We start from the raw sequence: 21411 nt of genomic DNA, 5'->3' as shown, positions 1-21411 counted from the left end.
CTGTTGTTAGTAGCAGTAGAGAGGAGACAAACCATATTATATCTATCAGAAGGAAATGGCTCACTAAACTATTATATGCCACCACATCTCTGAAACACCAGACTATGAAAATTAAGGAGAAATATCGCTATAAATTACTGACCTGGTTTCTAGGTTCAGGGGGCCAATAGGTAAAGGCACCTGCCACCAAACCTGAAGGTCCCAAGACTGTGGCACAGTTCCTCTTCCATCAATAAAAACGTGAAATAAAAAGTATTAAAGCGAGAGTCGGGAAGCTATGCAGTTTCTCCATTTTGTTTGGAGTAGTTCAAAGAGTAGAACTGTGACAACAGAAGGAAGCGTGAAAAACTTCACACTGGGTACAAATGTGTGAGCAAATGCTAGATGGCGTCTGTGTATTGCGAAACTGAGCCACAGGTAAGTATCCTCAAACAATAACACTGGAAATTATAGAGTATTTTAAAGTGAAGAAAAACAAATATATACACCAGTATATATGTAGATGTGAAAACTTGCAAAGCTGAGGATACGGTTCAGGAGTAGAGCAAATGTTATCAGAATCCAGGCCCTGGGTTCAAGTCTTAGCACCAAAATAAACAAACTTCTGGAATATATTGCTTAGAGTCAAATTAAGATATATATTCCAAAAGGAAAAAGCCCCAGCCCTCCTCCTGTCCAAAAAACCCCCTGCTATATCTAGAAACCTACTTTAAGATGTGAGAAAATCTACAAGATACATTCATGGAAACTCGAAGGCAGAAATCATAAAGGTAAAAGAATTAGTCCATGGTGTGAGGTATACTCGGGTCACAGGCAGCAGATCCTGAGTTCCAGCCCGAGCTACAGAGTTTTCAGGCCAGCCATGGCTCAAAGTGAGTCAGTCACCCACCCCCAAACAAAAGTATTTAGTGTTTTAACCAGGATATACTTTATTTGTTTGTTTGTTTGTTTGTTTTTGGAGCTGGGGACTGAACCCAGGGCCTTGCGCTTGCTAGGCAAGCGCTCTACCACTGAGCTAAATCCCCAACCCCCAGGATATACTTTAAAAATGAAGTAACATGGTCATTTATGAGGGAAAGAAAGGCTCAGATAACTACTATACAAAGTGAAGGAGACACCATTACAAATCTCAAATACATCAAAATAACACAACCTTATTGCAACATACTGGACATTTAACTGAAATGTAAGAATTCCCTCCCTCTACTCAAAGGATAAACAGGCTGAGAAAGAAATTAAGGAAATGACACCCTTCACAATAGTCCCAAATAATATAAAATATCTTGGTGTGACTGTAACCAAGCAAGTGAAAAATCTGTATGATAAGAACTTCAAGTCTCTAAAGAAAGAAATTGAGGAAGATCTCAGAAGATGGAAAGATCTCCCATGCTCATGGATTGGCAGGATTAATATAGTAAAGATGGCCATTTGGCCAAAAGCGATCTACAGATTCAGTGCAATCCCCATCAAAACTCCTACCCAATTCTTTATGGAGATAGAAAGAGCAATTTGCAAATTCATTTGGAATAACAAAAAACCTAGGATGGGTGAAAACTATACTCAACAATAAAAGAACTTCTGGGGGAATCACCATCCCTGACTTCAAGCAGTATAACAGAACAATAGTTATAAAAATTGTATGGTATTGGTACAGAAACAGACAGATAGATCAGTGGAACAGAATTGAAGACCCAGAAATGAACCCACACACCCATAGTCAGTTGGTCTTTGACAGAGGAGCTAAAACCATCCAATGGAACAAAGATTAGATTTTCAGCAAACAGTGCTGGTTCAACTGGAGGTCAGTATGTAGAAGAATGCAAATCGATCCATTTTTATCACCATGTACAAAGCTTAAGTCCAAGTGGATCAAGGACCTCCACATCAAACCAGATACACTCAAACTAATAGAAGAAAAAGTGGGGAAGAGTCTCAAACATATGGGCACTGGGGAAAATTTCCTGAACAAAACACCAATGGCTTATGCTCTAAGATCAAGAATCGACAAATGGGACCTCATAAAACTGCAAAGCTTCTGTAAGGCAAAGGACACTGTGGTTAGGACAAAACGGCAACCAACAGATTGGGAAAAGATTTTACCAATCCTACATCTGATGGAGGGCACATATCCAAAATATACAAAGAACTCACGAAGTTAGACTGCAGGAAGACAAATAACCCAATTAAAAAATGGGGTTCAGAGCTAAGCAAAAACATTCTCAACTAGGGATTAGCGAATGGCCAAAAAGCACCTAAAGAAATGTTCAACATTCTTAGTCATCAGGGAAATGCAAATCAAAACAACCCTGAGATTCCACCTCACACCAGTGAGAATGGCTAAGATAAAAAACTCAGGTGACAACAAATGCTGGTGAGGATGTGGAAAAAGAGGAACACTCCTCCATTGTTGGTTGGATCGCAGACTGGTACTACCACTCTGGAAATCAGTCTGGAGGTTCCTCAGAAAATTGGGCATTGTACTACCTGAGGACCCAGCTATACCTCTCCTGGACATATACCCAAAAGATGCTCCAACATACAACAGAAACACATGCTCCACTATGTTCATAGCAGCCTTATTTATAATAGCCAGAAGCTGGAAAGAACCCAGATGCCCTTCAACAGAGGAATGGATACAGAAGATGTGGTACATCTACACAATGGAGTACTACCCAGCTATCAAAAACAATGATTTCATGAAATTCATAGGCAAATGGAATGAACTAGAAAATATCCTGAGTGGTGTAACTCAATCACAGAAAAACACATTTGATATGCACTCATTGATAAGTGGATATTAGCTAAAAAGCTCGATTACTCAAGACGCAATCTGCAGACCACAGGAAGCTCAAGAAGAAAAATGACCAAAATGTGGATGCTCCCACTCCTTCTTAAAAGGGGGGAAAATATCCATAGGAGGGGATATGGAAGCAAAGTTTAGAGCAGCGACTCAAGGAACAGCCATTCAGAGCCTGCCCCACATGTGGCCCACCAAAACTAGATAAGATTGATGTAGCTTAAAAAAATGCATTCTGGATATAGATCTCTCTTGAGAGACATATCCAGAGCATAGCCAATACAGAGGTCAATGCTAGCAGCAAGCCATCGACCTGAGAACAGGACCCCCTTGGGGGGGAATTAGAGGAAGGATTGAAAGAGTTGAAGGAACTTGCAATCCCATAAGAACAACAATGTCAACCAACGAGAACTTCCAGGGACTAAACCACTACCGACTATACATAGACTGACCCAGAGCTCCAACTGCATATGTAGCAGAGAATAGCCTTGTTGGGGCACTAGTGGAAGGGAAAGCCCTTGGTCCTGCCAAGGTTGGACCCCCAATGCAGGAGAATATGGAGGGGGCAGTAAGGGGGATGTATAGGGGGAATACCTGTACGGGGGATGGGAGGGGAGGGGGGGGAGGGGAGGGAAGGGGAGCTTATGGATAGGAAACTGGGAAGGGGAATAACATCTGAATTGTAAGTAAAGAAATAGATCTAATAAAAAAAATTTAAAAAAAAGAATTCCTGGATAAATTCAGCCTACGATAGATGGTTATTTTCTCTCTTTGTTGCTAACCGTGATTGAATAGTCTTGTCACATTCTGATTTTGCCACTACTACTTAAGAAGAAGGAACAGGCTCTTTAAAACTGTTTTTAGAAAATGCAAAACAAGTAAAGCTTGCCAACTCACGATGAGACTAGGTGACGCAGACTCTGAAAGCTGGCAATTACAGTTCAGAACTGAAAAGAAGACTCGTGTGGTGACGGAGGCACATCATGTCAGCATGTGGGAGGTGCAGGCAAAAGCTGGTTTCGTAGACTATTCACTGTACCATTTGACATCTCAAGATAATTTTCAATAACATTAATGTTGGGAGTCACCATGCAGGTCCCAGTCCTGCTACATTGTGTCCGGCCTCTGCCGACAGTCTGGCCTGCGAGACGGGTCTTCAGCATTTTCTCTTCCATGCCCTCGGTTGTGAGTCGTAAGAGTGGAGGCCCGAGGGTGCAGCAGACCCCCTCTTTTTGACTATCAAGTGCCACCACCGCTATGGGCCTCACTAGCTCTTCTCTCTCCTTGAGCATCTTCTGCAAGAAGCAGATGCACATGTTGATGGTTGAATTGGATGCTGCGGGGAAGATGACAATTCTGTATAAACTGAAATAGGGGAAATAGTCACCACCGTTCCTACCATTGTTTTTAATGTGGAAACAGTAGAATATAAGAGTATTTGTTTCACAGTATAGGATATTGGTGGTCAAGATAAAATTAGGCCTCTCTGGAGGCGTTACTTCCAGAATACCCAGGGTCTCATTTTCGTGGTTGATAGCAATGATGTGAAAGAATTTCAGGAAGGAGTGCAGAAAATGCTTCTGGCAGATGAGCTGCAGGACACTGTGCTGCTGCTTTTTACAAACAAACAGGATTTGCCAAATGCTATGGCCATCAGTGAGATGATGGATAAGTTAGGTCTTCAGTCTGTCCGCAACACCACATGGTATGTCTAAGCCACTTGTGCTACACACAAGGATCTGGTCTGTGTGAGGACCTGAATTAGCTGCTAAGTGAACTTTCAAAAGGTTAATTAAACTGGATAACTAACCAAGGACATGCTTGATAGAATTGGTCTAGACTTGTTACTACAAAATTAGTTTGCATCTTGGTTATTAAAGGATATCTGAGACAGGTTTAGGCAGAAATTACAGCTGTTTAAAACTTGTTTTGTTGCCAATTATTGTTTACCAAGAACAATGTTACTATTTAACAATATGCTTGGATTTAAGAGAAATTCTCCTTGGGAAAGAAAAGTATCCATTATTAAACTTCCCCTGAACCTAAATGCCTGGATAGATAGCTATTGTGACACCTTTAAACAAATCTGTTTTGAGTGTTTTTTGAGCCCACACCAATAATGTTTTAAAGTTATTCCCTTGATACTTACTGATACCTTTATCATAACTCGGACAGTCTGCTGATTTAAAAATGCAGCACTCCATTAATATTTATTTCTGACCCTTGCCAAAAAAGATTTTTCTAATAATGCTTGTACTAGCAGGGGCATGCTCCGAAATACTGTTCAGTTTTCTTGTACTGAGGATTCCCCACTTCCCTTGCATTATTGACTCCTGGCTTCTATCAGCCAAACTTTGATGTTGTTTGGATTTGATAGCTAATTCTGTGCTGGTTGCAAAGAGTTAATATTGAGATAACTTTTAATACTCAGCAGATTGTCTTCCTTTATATTGTTATCTTTTATATGTTGCATGTTGCTTTTGGAATCAGCTTGACTCTTTGTCCAGTATACGATAGTTCTGCTGGTATTTTACTGTTTATTGATGAACGTATCTTCATTAAAAATTTTTTGAAAACTCATCAAATTCAATGAATAGGTTTTCTTCATAACCCATTTGGAATTATTCATAATAAAATATTTTAAACAAAACGAAATGTTAATGTTGGAAGCACTTAAAGGACTTTGCACTCACAGGACTGATAGACAAAAAAATATTAGATAAAATTAACCTTCCTCCAAAAGGCTTTAAAATGTATCAGATAAATCACTAGATAGATGCTGTTTTGGTTTGTCGTCTCAGAGTAAGAACACATAGCAATTAAGACAGTGATACAAGAAAGAAAAGTCAGCTAGTGTTTGTGTATTTATGTGAGGGATCCCTGCAGGTGTCATGGCAGGCAGGGAAAGTGAACCTTGGAGAGGTGAGAATGAAAACTTGGTTCACCCCAACTTGGTCAGCAGGCTGGGTTGAATTTCCAGAATCTGATGCCAGGAGGTTGGTTCATTGCCAGCCCGTTTAAATACAGTATAATTTGGAAAAACATTTCCAGGTATAACACAATCCCTAGTACTCAAGGACACATAATTATGTTGAAACTCAACTCAGGGTATGTGTCATTCTGCCAAGAAGTAAGTTCTGGAGATAAGCTATCTGTGCTAAGGAAGGATCTGGCGTGGTATCTGTCATACAGATAGTGTAAAGGTCATTTGTGATTTTAGCCACCTTAAGTCCTAGAGGTAGGAGCTTGGGGAAGCCTCTGGCTATACAGATAGCATAAGGGTCATTTAGATACTAGCCATACCCTGGTCATGGTTGTGGAAGCTTAATATGGCCTGACCCAGCAGAGAACGCAGATCACCAAGCTGTTGATCACTTCCAATTCCCAGCCTTCTGGATGGAAAAACAGGAATTTCCTCCTTGAGGAGACACACCTGTGTGATTAACATTCCCGGTCTCCCTAGTGATCTGTGGGTGCAAGGACCTTCAAATGCTCCCAACATTAATGATATTGAAAATTATTTTTGAGATGTCAAGTTTTACAGTGATTATTCTACTAAAAAAAAGTTTGCTGGGTGGAGTGGCACACACCTTTAATCCCAGTACTCGGGAGGCAGAAGCGGGTGGATCTCTGAATTTGAGGCCAGCTTGGTCTACAGAGTGAGTTCCAGGACATCTAGGGCTACAGAGAAACCCTGTTTCGATAAACAAACAAACAAACAAACAAACAAAGTTTTGTGGGACTCAGAATTTAGGGCTGTTCATAGAATGGTTGCTCCGTATGTGTGAATCCTGAGCATGGGTCCTAGCAACCTACTGACACAGGAAGTGGAATAGTAGTGTGTGTGGTTTACTTCAGATAATCTTGTGAGGCAAGTAATAGATAAAGAGAACAAGAACAAATACATTTTCCTAGTATCCGAAATTGTTTTAAAAGGATAAGTAGGTTTGTGAGACTACCTTTTCTATTATTCATAGTCCTTCAAAATGTATCTGATAATTCTTAAAGGTTTAAAAATGAACCAAATGCTTTCTAGTTAAACCAGAGACATTTTTGTTGTTTACAGCTAGTACTAAGTATCAGAGATACAGGAGTAGGATGCATCCGCCGGGGCTGGAAAGACGCCTCAGTGTACTTGCAGAGGACCTGAGTTCCTTCCCACCACCATCATATCAGCTCACAAACCCTGTAACTTCAGCTCCAGGGGCATGTGACGGCTGCATTGACACACACATGTCCACATATACACACAATTAAATAAACTTTACACGTTAAATAAATATACATAATTAAAGTAAATCTTACAAAAACAACAACCAAAAAAAAAAAAAAAAAAACCAGGATCAATTACTTCAATAAAAAGGTTTTGGAGGCTTTTTATTGAGATTTGCTGAGTGGTTAAAAGACCTTAAAAAAATCTTTAAAAGAAAATAGGAGTAAATGTTTCCGTAGAAACTGCTTTGGTAACCTGATAGCTGCTCCATGGTTAAGACTGGTCACCACCAAGCCTAATGGTACCTCAATCCCCTGAACCTGGACAGTCCTCTGACCTCCATGAAATGCCAAGTGTAATTTGAGTGGAAATGACAGTGGAACAGTTGTGGAATGCGAGTTTCCAATAGACAAACTGGACACTGTGTTCCTCTTAACAAAATGTATAGCTCCCAGCAAATGAGAGACCTAGAAAGCTAGCAAGCACACTGTGGGCAGGGTGTGAAGTACTGTTACTTCAGTGCCAAGGAGCTTCAGTGACCCAAGTACATTATAAAAGATTAACTTGTCATTCAGCTCTTACCATTAACACAGACAGCTTCTAAGAGAAGAAAGGAGATACCAGTGGGGCCTGATGTAGAAGATCTACCTGGTAGACAGGACACAGGACAGAAAGGTGAGGTGAGCTCGGTACAGCTTAGAGCTGGGAGAGCTCTTCCTGGGAAACGAAGACTGGAAACATTACTGTCTGACACTTGACACAGAGAGATCCGGAAACCAAAGAAATACTTCTCATACAAAAGACTAATACTGCAGTGGTAGATAACTTCCATGTTCAGTGGAAGCATCCTTCAGACAGAATTAAGACAGCTTTACAAATGGAAAACTAAGAGCCGTTTGTCTTGCCTTCCGCAGACCTGTGCTACCAGAAGTGACAATGGAAGCCCCTCCTGTGAAGAGGAAAGGACCCTGACAGAAAGTGAGGATCCTCAGGAGCAAGTGGAGGTCAGCAGACATGGTAAATATCCACCTAAAGAAAAGCACTGTTGTCATCCTTCTCAGTTCTATTAAAAGATGTATGGCTGTTGCTGTAAAATTATAAAAAAAATGCTGTCTTTTCCCCTGCTCTAGCTCTGGCACCGTAGTGCCCCAAGATAATCTGGTAGATATCTTCATCTCAGTCAGCCAAGCTCTACTCAATTCTACATCACACTGCCAGTGGCTTCTCTCTGAGCCTGGCAGCAATCTCTCTCCCCATCCAGTTCCCAAGGCAGGTTGCTACCATGCCAGAAATAGACATCCCAATTCCGTGGTGGCCTAGTGTCTCCAGCCACCACACACTCTCTTGAACTTAAATTGCCACATGAAAGAACACACAACACAGTAACCTCTGAGCCAATTAATAATACATAATTGCCCATCTAGGCACACAAAATCCTGTACACATCCATCCCTTAAGAATATTCATAACAACCTGTAAATGTGCAGAGAGGAATCTTAACATCCGCCTCCATGTTCTCCCGGCCAATTCTCTCTCTTCCCGTTCCAGTCTCCTCCTCCTCCCTCAGACTTTTCTCTGGACCCTCCTCCTTTCTTGTCCACTATCAGGCCTTGTTCTGTCTTGTACCTGCCTTCACCTGTATGACATCATCCTACATATGGCTCGTTAACACATAATAGTCCCCTAGAGTTTTCAATGTGCTCATTGCCTAAATACATACTAACACTAGTACATAAAACTGTCAGAAAAAGCTGGTGCAGTGGTGCATGCCTCTGATTCCATCACCGAGGAGACAGAGGCAGGAGGATCTTTGTGAGTTTGAGGCCGTACTTTATTGAGTTCCGTGACAGCCAAGAATGCACAGAGAGACCCTGTATCAAAAGACAAAAACAAAAACAAAAACAAAAACCAATGAAACAGGCAAACCAAACCCCTCAAAATCAAAAATAAAACCCACAAAAACAAAACCGAATGAGCAAAACAAACAAACAACAAAAACCTTCTGTAGAGTGACAAGAAAATATATGCCGTGGAGGAAGTAGGAAAGATCGATATGCTTTCATGATCTCTGTTGACATTTTACATTAAAACAAACAAACAAACGATGTTCTAGTTGAACTCTGAAAGGCTGAGTTAGAGTGGCGGGAGAGGTGGCTTGCTGGCTAAGAGCACTTGCTGTTCTTCCAGCTGACCAGGTTCTATTCCCAGTCCCTGCAGAATGGCACCAGCCGCCTGCAACTCCAGGTCCAGGGGATCTGATACCCTCCATGGACACCAGTCAGACACATGCTGCATATATACACACATATATATTTATACATATCATACACATAAAATAAATGCATCAATTTTTAAATGACTGAGTTGTATATCATAATCGTAGAGAAACTACTAAATAATACAAAGAAGCATAGTTAATGGAGCAATAAAAAGTTTTAAACGAAATACTAAAAATATTTGAATTATCTTTTAAAATTATGTAAGAGGAGGAATAAGAACAATTGCAACAGAGTTTAAAAAAAAAATAGAACCAAATGATAAAATTGAATAAATCTAATTAGATCAAAAATTACCTTAAATATTAAAGTGCTAGCTAAGTCCTTCAATTTTAAGGAAATTGTCAATGCAGATATGAAGAACATCAAACTCTGGTTTGCAGAGTGTGTTTTAGGACAGCCAGGGCTACACAGAGAAAAACTGACTTGAAAAAACAAACATGAAAAAATCAGAAAACAAAACCCAGTATAAGTATAGAAAGTTCACCCTTGTCAAACAGAAACAGAAGCTAGCTGTGGTGGTGCATGCCTGAATCCCAGCATTTGGGAAGCAGAGGCAGGAAGATGAGAAAAGAACTCCGGGTGAGCCTTGGCTACACAGCAAGGTCAAGGATAGCCTGGGGTATGTCTGACCTCCAGTTAGCTAAAAATGAACTAAAACGGAAGTAAATGAATGGACAAAGTTATACAAGGCAAATACTAAACAAATATCATATGCAAAGAATATGGAGTGTGCAGTGGGTTTAGGCTGAGGGTAAGACAGAGATAAACAATGGTGTTCTGACATTAAAGATGGAGGCTTCATTGTGAAGGTGTAATGGTAAGTGTCTGTGTGTATCGTCTGTCCTCTTAAAATACAAAAAAACCCCAAACATTTAGGTTGCAGGACATTTTAACATCCTAAATGAAATTTTAAAAAAACAGAAGACATGGCAAATAATCTTATGAATTGTCTTGGTCTGATAGATATTTAGGGAATACCACACCCTATAAATTCTAAATATTAATTTTTTTCCATGTACATATAGTATGTTCTTAAAGAAAGCATCTGGTGGATGATGATTAAAAGAACAGAGTATATTCTCTTATCAAAACAAAATTAAAATATTATCTAACAATAGTGTTAAGCAAAATAGCAAATATTTTAAAAGGTAACAACAGACTACTAGAGAGATCAGAGAAAAAAGAAAAAATCAAAAGGAATATTAAAAACCACTTCTATCCAGATTATATGAAAATACAGTGCACTGAAATCCTGTAAGGCAAATCAGTGTTTGCAGGCCACAAAGCTCTGACTGCTTACAGCAGAAAAGAAGAGGATTGGTTGTATAGGAGTGTTGGGTGCCTCAGCATTGCCAGGCCCCAGGTTCAGTCACAGCTCAGAAGAGAAAATTAAAAAGTTCTAGAATCAACAGCCTAAAATTACATCCTAAGAAGCTACTGTAAAGCCATCGCGATGGCACAGGCTGTGAGTCCCAGCACTCGGGAGGCAGAGGCAGGTGGATCTCTTGAGTTTGAGGCCAGCCTGGTCTATAGAGTGAGTTCCAGCACAGCCAGGGCTACACAGAGAAATTCTGTCTTAAAAACAAAAACAAAAAAAACAAACAAACAGAAAGAAGAAGCTATAATGAGAAAATACAAAGTAAATCCAGTGCAGAAAGCAGATGAGCAGACATGGACAGTCCAGGACCAGAGAGTAGACAGACCAAATCCAACTCTGAAAGATAACACTGGCTCCTGAATGCCGGGCAGTGGTGGTGCAAATCCAGCACTTGGGAGGCAGAGGCAGGTGGATCTCTGTGAGTTCGAGGGCAGCCTGGTCTATAGAGTGAGTTCCAGGATAGCCAGGGCTATGCAGAGAAGCCCTGTCTCAAACACACAAACAAACATCTTAAGGGACATACAAAATAAACCTATAACTCATGAAGTAATTAATGCATGGATGCAGCATTAAGATTTGAAAGTCACTTGTGATTTTTATATACTGGAGCAAATATTTATTTGTAGGTGTATTTGTTTGTTTATTGCAGCTGCGAGGTCCTGGGGATTGAACCTAAGCTCTCAAGTGCGTGCTAAGTATGTGCTACAGTCCTAACCCCTAGATTCTGTTTCTTAAAATTGTGCTGGATAAATAGTACTTACACGCTCTCTATCTGGAAAATCTTAAACTTTGATCACAGCTTTTTACTATATGTACATATGTATGTATATGATGAAGAGAGAATAAGCAGAATTTATAAAATAACCCAAAAAAGCAGGTACACCACGTTTATGGTTTGTAATACTCAAGATTACTGAGATGCCATCTCTAACCAAATTGATCACTATAAAAGACATAGTCACAAAACTCCAATGGGGAATTTGAGAGAACATGGTAACCTGATTCTAAAATGAATACATGCAGAGAGACAAGCTCACAACCAGATGCCTTTGCACAGCAAATGAAATCGTTTTCAGGCCCAAGTCAATATTGCATCTTGTTACCCTTGTGGGAGAACTGGAGTGCCTGTGTGCTGCTGCTGGGAATGCAGCACTCTAAAATCAGTTAGCCAGCTTGTGGATTATGTAAGAGATTGGACAAGGCCTGAGGAGTTGGCTGAGTCAGAGAAGTATGTGCCGTACAAGCATGATCTGTGTTTAAAAACAAACAGCATGGGCCAGGCTTGGTGGTGCACACCTTTAATTCCCCACTGGAGGCAGAGGCAGGCAGATCTCTGAGTGAATCCTGGAACAGCCAGGGCTACCCACAGACAAACTCTGTCTCAAACAAACAAACGACAACAGCAACACCAAGACGAAGACAAACCGAGACAACAGCAAACAACACACACACACAAACACACTCTAGCAACAACAAAAACCCGCACCTGTCTTCTCAGCTGGGGCGTGGGATGGGGGGTTGGGTAGGGTGGGAGTGGGGTGGCACAGATACAGGGGGTCCCGGTGGCTGGCTGACTAGACAGTGAGCTTCAGGTTCAGGGAGAGACATCATCTCAAAACAGTAACAAAGACATGTAGCATGACCCCCTGGCCTCCGTATGTATGTACACATGCATGCACATGCACCCCATGCACAGATGCACAGACACAGGTGAGCATAACCCTTAGATTTAAACACAAGTGAACCATGTGATCCCAGCCATCCTTGCGTGAGGAATTTGCCCAAGAGTAAGGAGTTCATGCAGACTCTTGTCTGATGCCGTTGATTTACATAGCAGCTCTATTCTTACTTTCTCGGATGGGAAACAGCTAAACTGTTGAGTATGGGACACACGAATACAGAAATTATAGACATGAAATACAAACCTGACACAATAAAGCTTAAGCATGAAATAAATCCTGCTAAATGGAGGAACCCACCCACTTTTATTAAATGATTTCATTCCTAACATATAAAAGCCACATTGCATGCCTGCGACAGTTATGTTGGGAGTTTGTTGTCTTCTTATATCTTCTGTTCCTAGGAACTTGGTGGACCAAGTTTGAGCTGTAGAGAGAGTTCAGTGGTGGGGCACATGCTAAGTATGTGTGACTGTCTGGTTTCAGTCCCTATGACCATACATCTAAAACACACAACATGAATGGTCTCCTGATGGTCCAAGTGTGATCAGTTCCCTCCAAGGGCTTAGGTATTGGTATGCAAATAGTGAGAGATGGGACTTTTCAATGGGAGGTCTTTCCATCCTCTGAGGTCTTAGTTGATTTCTTTCCTCAGAGACTTGAAGTTCTTGTCATACAGATCTTTCACTTGCTTGGTTAAAGTCACACCAAAATATTTTATATTATTTGGGACTATTGTGAAGGGTATCTTCTCCCTAATTTCTTTCTCAGCCCATTTATCCTTTGAGTAGAGGAAGGCTACTGATTTGTTTGAGTTAATTTTATATCCAACCACTTTCCTGAAGATTTTTATTGACCGCAGGAATTCTCTGGTGGAAATTTTTGGTTCACTTAAGTATACTATCATATCATCCACAAATAGTGATATCTTGACTTCTTCCTTTCCAATTTTTATTCCTGTGACCTCCTTTTGTTGTCTAATTGCTTTGGCTAGAACTTCGAGTACTATATTGAATAGATAGGAAGAGAGTGGGCAGCCTTGTCTAGTCCCTGATGTTAGTGGAATTGCTTCAAGTTTCTCTCCATTTAGTTTGATGTTAGCCACTGGTTTACTGTATATTTGTTTTTGTTATGTTTAGGTATGTACCTTGAATTCCTGATCTTTTCAAGGCTTTTAACATGAAGGGATGTTGTTTTTTGTCAAAGGCTTTCAGCATCTAATGAGATGATCATGTGTTTTTTTTTCTTTGAGTTTGTTTATATAGTGGATTACATTGTATATTAAACCATCCCTGCATCCATGGAATGAAGCCTACTTGATTATGATGGATGATCATTTTGATGTGCTCTTGGATTCGGTTTGCATGAATTTTACTGAGTATTTTTGCATTGATATTCATAAGGGAAATTGGTCTGAAGTTCTCTTTCTTTCTTTTATTTTTTTTTTCTTTTTTTTTTGGAGCTGGGGACCGAACCCAGGGCCTTGTGCTTGCTAGGCAAGCACTCTACCACTGAGCTAAATCCCCAACCCCCTGAAGTTCTCTTTCTTTGTTGGGTCTTTATGTGGTTTTAGGTATAAACATAACTGTGGCTTCATAGAACAAATTAGGTAGTGTTCCTTCTGTTTCTATTTTGTGGAATAGTTTGAGAGGTATTGGTATTAGGCCTTCTTTGAAGGTCTGATAGAATTCTGCACTGAATCCATCTATCTGGTCCTGGGCTTTTTTTGGTTGGGAGACTTTTAATGACTGCTTCTATTTCTTTAGGAGTTATGGGACTGTTTAGATGGTTTATCTGATCCTGATTTAACTTTGGTACTAGTATCTGTCTAGAAAATTGTCCATTTCATCCAGATTTCCAGTTTTGTTGAATATAGGTTTTTGTAGTAGGATATGATGATTTTTTGAATTTCCTCCATCTCTGTTGTTATGTCTCCCTTTTCATTTCTGATTTTGTTAATTTGGATGCTGTCTCTGGTCCCTTTAGTTAGGGCTAGGGTTTTATCTATCTTGTTGATTCTCTCAAGGAACCAGCTTTTGCTTTTGTTGATTCCTTGCATAGTTCTTTTTGTTTCTACTTGGTTGATTTCAGCCCCTGAGTTTGACAATTTCCTGCCTCTACTCCTCTTGGGTGTGTTTGCTTCTTTTTGTTCTAGAGCTTTCAGTTGTGCTGTCAAACTGTCAGTGTCTGCTCTCTCCAATTTCTTTATGGAGGCACTCAGCACTATGAGTTTTCCTCTTAGCACTGCTTTCATTGTGTCTCATAAGTTTGGGTATGTTATGCCTTCATTTTCTTTATATTCTTTTTTTTTATTGGATATTTTAATTTACTTTTCAAATGTTATTCCCTTTCCCGGTTTCCTGTCCATCAGCCCCTATCTCCTCCTCCTTTTTTATAAGGTCGTTCCCCCTCCCCTACCATTCCCCCTACTCTTCCCCTCCCTGACATTCCCTTACACTGGGGGGCAAGCCTTGGTAGGACCAAGGGCTTCTCCTCCCATTGGTGCCCAACAAGGCCATTCTCTGCTACATATACAACTGGAGCCATGGGTGTGTCCATGTATACTCTTTGGGTAATGCTTTAGTCCCTAGGAGCTCTGGTTGGTTGGTATTGTTGTTCTTATGGGGTGGCAAACCTCTCAGCTCCTTCAATTCTTTCTCTAACTCCTCCAATGGGGACCCTGTTCTCAGGTCAATAGTTTGCTGCTAGCATTCACCTCTGTATTCATCACGCTCTGGCTGAGCCTCTCAGGAGACAGCTATAACAGGCTCCTGTCAGCAAGTACTTCTTGGCATCAGCAATATTGTCTGGGTTTGGTGGCTGTATATATATATGGCTGGATCCCCAGGTGGGGCAGGCTCTGAATGGCCATTCTTCAGTCTCTGCTCCAAATTTTGTCTCCATATCTCCTCCTATGAATATTTTTATTCCCCATTTTAAGAAGGACTGAAGCATCTGCACCTTGGTCATTCTTCTTCTTGAGCTTCATGTGGTCTGTGGATTGTATCTTAGATAACTTGAGATTTTGGGCTAATATCCACTTATCAGTGAGTATATACCTACATACTCTGTGTGTGTGTGTGTGTGTGTGTGTGTGTGTGTGTGTGTGTGTGTGTGTGTGTTACCTCACTGAGGATGACATTTTCTAGTTCCATCCATTTGCCTATGAATTTCATGAAGTCATTGTTTTTGATAGCTGAGTCTTCCTTTGTGATTTCTTTATTGTTTCTACTTCCACTTTTAGATCCTGGATGGTTTTGTTCAATTCCTTTACCTGTTTAGTTGTGTTTTCCTGTATTTTTTAAGGGATTTGTGTGTTTCCTATTTAAGGGCTTCTACATGTTTACCTGTGCTCTCCTATATATCTTTAAGGGAGTTATTGATGACCTCCTTATAGTCTTCTATCATCATCATGAGATGAGATTTTAGATCTGAATCTTGCTTTATAGATGTGTTGGGCTATCCAGGACTTGCTGTGGTTGGAGGACTGGCTTCTGATGCTGTCAAGTAGCATTGGCTTCTGTTGCTTATGTTCTTGTGCTTGCCTCTTGCCATCTGGTTATGTCTAGTGTTTGCTGGTCTTGCTGTCTCTGAGCAGAGCCTGTCCCTCTTGTGAGCCTGTGAGCCTGTTATCCTGGTTGTGTCAGAACTCTTGGGAGACCTGCTGTCTCTGTGATCCTTTTAATCTAGATGTGTCGGAAGTCCTGGGGCACGGACTGCCTCTGGGTGTGGGCAAAGTGGGTGGAGACCCAGAGCACAGAGTCTGCTCCTGGGCTCCAGTTCAAGCCTGTGATTCTGGACCTGTCAGAAGTCCTGGGACATAAACTGCCTCTTGGTGTGGGTGGTTTGGGGAGGGTGGAGCAGAAGCTCTGCTCCCAGGGACAGGTATACCCTGAAGGAATGTGTGCTCTTACAGTCCTGCCATGTTGTACAATTCAATTTTTCCCATAGTCATATTAGTTGCCTTTAGACACACCAGAGCAAGTGTGGCTATAGTTGTGAGACATGTTGGCCAGCCTTTTGCTGAAAAGCATGTCTAAATTGTGCCAACTGTTAATATTTAGAATTCATTATATCTAACAAAAAGAGAGGGTGAAGCGAAACTAACCTGTTGGCACGGTTCAGCCATGCTCGTGGGTACATTATATCTCCTCTCACCAAACAGTGAAGAGTGTGGGTATCTATGTATCTTCTGTGATGTCACAAGAAAGAAGTCGTTTTTATGCTGAGGACTTCGGCTTAAGGGCTGAAGCTGTTCTCTAGATATATTAGTCAGGAAGAAAAGAACTGACAGAATGAACACACACACACACACACACACACACACACACACACACAAATTAGAGCAGCTTACATGCTGTGGGTCTTGCTATTACAACAACAGTGTTTCCCAACAGAATCCTAGAGATTTTCACTAAATGAGGCAGGACAGCTCAGATCATCTTTGGTTTATTTTGGAATCTTAAAGAAGTGGGTCCGTGGTGGTTTGAATCAAAATGACCCCATAAGCTCATAGATAGTGGCACTATGAGGCCTACACGCCACCATGCTTCCCATCATGACCATAATGTATTAAGCCTCTGTAGTGTTAGCCAGCCCCAGTTAAATGGTTTCTGTTATAAGAGTTGTTGTGGTCCTGGAGTCTGTTCACGACAATAGAAACCCTAAGACAGGGTCCTAATATTATAAATGAATGCCTCAGCAACAAGATAGATGAGCTTGCCTGTGAGAATGAGAGCAAGCAAAATGCAAAAGCTTCTACCGTGCCCATTTATTTGGGCTGTGGCCCAGACTTAAGTGGTGAGTCTTCTCACCTTAAATGATTCAGTCAAAAACGTATCCGACAGGTGTGCTCAGTTGTTTGGGTTTTAGTTGATTGCAGATATAATCAAGTTAATAACCAAGATTAGCCAACCCACTAAATAAGATTTTAATCCAGAGTAGGAAGATGATGGTTTGACTATGCTTGGCCCAGGGAGTAGCACTGTTAAGAGGTGTGACCTTGTTGGAAGAAGTGTGTCACTGTGGGGTGGGCAGTGAGACTCTCCTCCTAACCATGTGGGAGCCAGTCTTCTCCTGGTGGCCTTCAGATGAAGATGTAGAACTCTCAGTTCTTCCTGTACCATGCCTGCCTGGACACTGCCATGCTCCCTCCTTAATGATAAAGGACAGAACCTCTGAACCTATAAGCCAGTCCAATGAAATGTTGTCCTTATGAGTTGCCTTGGTCATGGTGTCTGTTCACAGCAATGAAACTCCTAACTAAAACAAGGACTGTTGAGGTCAGATGGACAACCTGAAAGTTTGGGTTTCAGTTTCATCCCTGGGACCCACTTGATGGGAGGAAAGAACTAACTCCTGGAAATTATCCTCTGGCCTATTCACATATGCCATGCCATGTGCGCCTACAAAAATATGTGTACACAGATAAAGATAAATTGATCAAAATTATTTTTTACAATCTGGAACCTCTATTCACTCATTATCTTCATTGGTATGTTTATTGGGACTTCCTGAGTCTCTGTAAGAAAGCTTCATGCATTTCTTCTGCTCCCTGAATTACTTGAGAAAGCTTAGAGTAATTTAACGGTTTATTGTGGATTCATTTTAAATCTTCTAAGATACACTTTTGTCTCCATCGCCCTGGGGGGTAGTTCTAATCCTATTCATGATCACTCATGGGGACTGTCTGCCCACCAGCGGTCTGTCAGCGTCAGGAAATCGTCTTGATTTGTCTTCTACATCCCTTTCCCATACAGCTGGGCAGCCCGTGAAACTGCAGCCTTTTCTGTGGCTCTTAAGATTTATTTAAAAATTGGCACAAGGACCGGCAAGATGGCTCAGCAGTTTCAGGTGCTTCGCACCAAGCCTGAAACCCTGAGTTCAGTTTCTATAACCTACTCTGTAGAAGACAATAATAGATTTCTGCAAGTTGTCTTCTGATACACACATACACACACACACATGCACATACACAAGCACACACATACATGTACGCCCACACACACAGTAAAAAATGTAAATGAAAAAATTTTTAAAGAATTAGCATGCTATCTCTTAGTGTCGAATTAAAGGATTGGGCTAGTCTCCAGAAAATTTTTATATACTTATTGGGGTTTTCTGGAACGTACCCAGGTGAGTTTCTAATGTCTTAAATCTGGAAGGAAAAAGGGAGTTTAGGTGTTTCTTCAGGCCCACAAGTGCCTCACTAGGATAGAGGACGTGGGTATAGGATGTCTGGGGTTTGGGTTCCCTTGGTTTGGGCAACAAGAAGTCACTGAGAGTATTTCCTTCCTACATGAAGGCTTTTCCCTGTCTTTTGGATAGTTTTCCTGCCAAGGGGGTGTGATTAAAGTTTCTAGGTTAAGCTGTAATCATAGCTTCTGTTTATGACTCCATGTGGTGTTTTTGCTATAAAACTGGTTTCTCTTGAAAGACCCCTGGAGTGGGGAGACCCTCAGTCAAGTCTCGGATGACGCGACCCCCCAAGAACTCACGTAAGACCGTCCTTGCTGTAATCACATGAGGTTTATTGATAGGAACAAGTGGACTGGGGTCAAGACTCATATCCCACGCAGGGGTAGAGGAGTTTGACCATGAATAGCTGGGAGTAGGGGTATTTAAAGGAAGAAACCGGGGTTGGGGATTTAGCTCAGTGGTAGAGCTCTTGCCTAGCAAGCGCAAGGCCCTGGGTTCGGTCCCCATCTCCGAAAAAAAAAAAAAAATGTAAAGGAAGAAACCACAACCTAAGGGGGTAGGGATGGTGTCTTTGGAAAATGTCGAGAATACCAGTGAAAAATCACAAGGAGAAGCTTCCTGTTTCTCAACACTGTTCTTTAAGGTTTTAATCTAACTTTATGGTCAGCTAGTTCCTGGGAGAGAGTTGCCAAACCGGCTGGTGTAATTCTTCTGTTCTAAACTTTTGTCTAGAGGGGGCAACCTTAAAACTTCTACCTTTCGCTCTCTCAAAGCAAAGAAAGCTTGCACATAAGTCCCCTCACACCTTGCTCCCCCCTCTCAGCAAACAAGTCTACTTGCAAAATAACGTGGTTTAACGCTTCCTTTTGGGACCTTTCTCTATCTGCTGACTGATGGGCCAAACTTATGGCAGAAAACATCAGAGGTGGTCTTAGAGGTGTCTGGGTCAAACATAAGGATTCTTCAGAAGTGCAAATTTAAAGCAAGCTTTTTAAAATACTAAATACTGACCAAGAGATGGAGTTTGGTCAGGACCATTCTCTGGAATTTCCAAGTTGGAATGGCCAGCATTCTTAAGGTTATACAGCAAAGGAAAAGGACTCTGGGTTTGCTAAAAATAGCAACAGAGAAAGTCATCCTTGACTCCCTTTCTGTGGGTTCCACTGAGGGAATCCCTGGGCCTCCCCTCATGTTTAACCACAGGAGGGCTCTTTCCTCGGTCACTGGAGACTGCACGAGGGGCCCCAGGCTTGGAGCTGCTTCTGTCTTGTCCTGCTGTCTTACTGGCAAGCCATCTGAAGATCAGAACTCTTGGGCCTTGGCTCAGATTTTCTAATTATATCTGGATAAAATTATTCTTTAAATTATCCTGGGCCAAGAAGCTGCTAACAGGGAAGGATATTTGGCCTCAGAGGTGTCCAGATAAGAAGTTGGCCTTTAGAGTTGAGGAGGAACAAACATAAATATCAGGTTGAAAAAAGAAGAAGAAAAAAAAAAAAGAGCGGTTAACAGAAACTGTTCAAGTGTAGGTCAGAAGCATATCTGGTCCAAATTATGTCATTATATTGTGTGTGGGGGAGGTGGTGGTGGGGCTAACCTTGGGTTCCCTGGTGGAAGAGTCCTAAGTAGCTACTTAATGATTTTTTTTTAGGTCTGAGGGTAGATACTAACACTCTGCCCATAGTTTGTGTGGTCCAGGTTAATGGGACCCAGGGTAAAATTTGGGTTATTTTATTTGGTTATTACAAGGTAGGGCCAGTTAATTGTCCTGTTTTCCATTGCGCTTAGAGCAAGGGGGACAGTTAGGGTGTGTCAACTCAGGAATCTAAGAATTCAATTCTTTAAATTCTTTTCTATTATCAGACAAGAGAAGTCTTTCCTTGACTGAGGCCGGAGGATCTCTGTGAGTTCAAGGGCAGCCTGGTCTACACAGGTTAAAGATCCTTGGGTGATTATAGACCTCCCTCCTGGCCTACATGCCATTACTGGGAGTTGAGAGCCCAGAGAAGAATCCAGAGAACAAGATATTTAAGTTTTTGGAGCCAAATTACTTTAGTTTTTGTAATTGTCATTGTCAGACCAGAATGAAAGGACTTTGCAAGATGGCTCAGCCACAGGAAACAGCAGGCATTTGAGTCTTAGCAAGTGAAGAAAGATAGGAAGGGAGTTCTGAACGTTTTCCTTCCCTGGGAGTGGAAACCCCAGGAGTGTGATGTAGGGAAGCCATCATTTTAGCATGGGACCTCTGAAGTATAGAAGAAGTGGAGATTACAGAGCAGTTAAAAATGAGAGGATCCTGTATGAGGGGTGGAACTGCCCTTACCAAAAGGAAGGACAAAGCTGGTGGGAGAGTGGCTCAAATCCAACTGGCCATTGGCTTTTTTAATCTAATGGAGCAATTAAGCTTCATTGTACAGCTCTCTGCTGTCTCACTTGTAATGGTAATATGTGCATACAGCAAGAAGTATTTCCAAGGATACATAATCTGCCTCTCCCAGCAAATAATCTGGGACAAAGTGGTGTTGTCCAAAGTCAGTGTGAACCATTGAATCAATCAGATGATCTTTGGCACTTGGAAGTCATCACCTGACATTTAAAATAATTGTGTCACAGACCCTAGGACCGTCAGCACTGTATGTTCTTCCTCCAACTGCTCCACTCGGTGCCACCGTGCACGGTGCTCTGTGATTGTTGCAAGAAGTTGGGAGAGTAGTAATGGGAACGAGGGCTTATACACTTTATATACCTCAACCTTACCCTGCCTGGAATTGATTAAAACACTTCAGGTCATTAGGCACAAAGGAAGACATGCTCTAGAACTAAGTTTCATTTGGAGGGAAGGTGGACCTTTGAGAGAGGATAAGAAG

General features: G+C 41.4%; 1 protein-coding gene and 1 pseudogene across 16 annotated transcripts in view; both read left to right on the top strand.

Annotated features, from left to right (window-relative positions):
* Nucleotides 1-21411, top strand: part of Baz2b (bromodomain adjacent to zinc finger domain 2B) — a 288132-nt gene that overhangs the window by 41285 nt on the left and 225436 nt on the right. For 15 of the 16 annotated variants that reach the window (XR_004387992.1, XM_032903359.1, XM_032903347.1 and 12 more), the window contains exon 2: nt 7925-8027. The gene's annotated coding sequence lies outside the window, so the exon portion shown is untranslated. The remainder of the gene's footprint in view (nt 1-7924; nt 8028-21411) is intronic. The other variant, XM_032903348.1, reaches the window with a different exon arrangement.
* On the top strand, nt 4055-4589 carry LOC116900818 (annotated as a pseudogene).

This window comes from Rattus rattus, chromosome 5, assembly GCF_011064425.1.
Source record: "Rattus rattus isolate New Zealand chromosome 5, Rrattus_CSIRO_v1, whole genome shotgun sequence".
In the NCBI taxonomy this organism is placed as follows: Eukaryota; Metazoa; Chordata; class Mammalia; order Rodentia; family Muridae; genus Rattus; species Rattus rattus.
The sequence above is the reverse complement of the archived record's forward strand: the minus strand, read 5'-3'. Positions and strand labels throughout refer to the sequence as shown.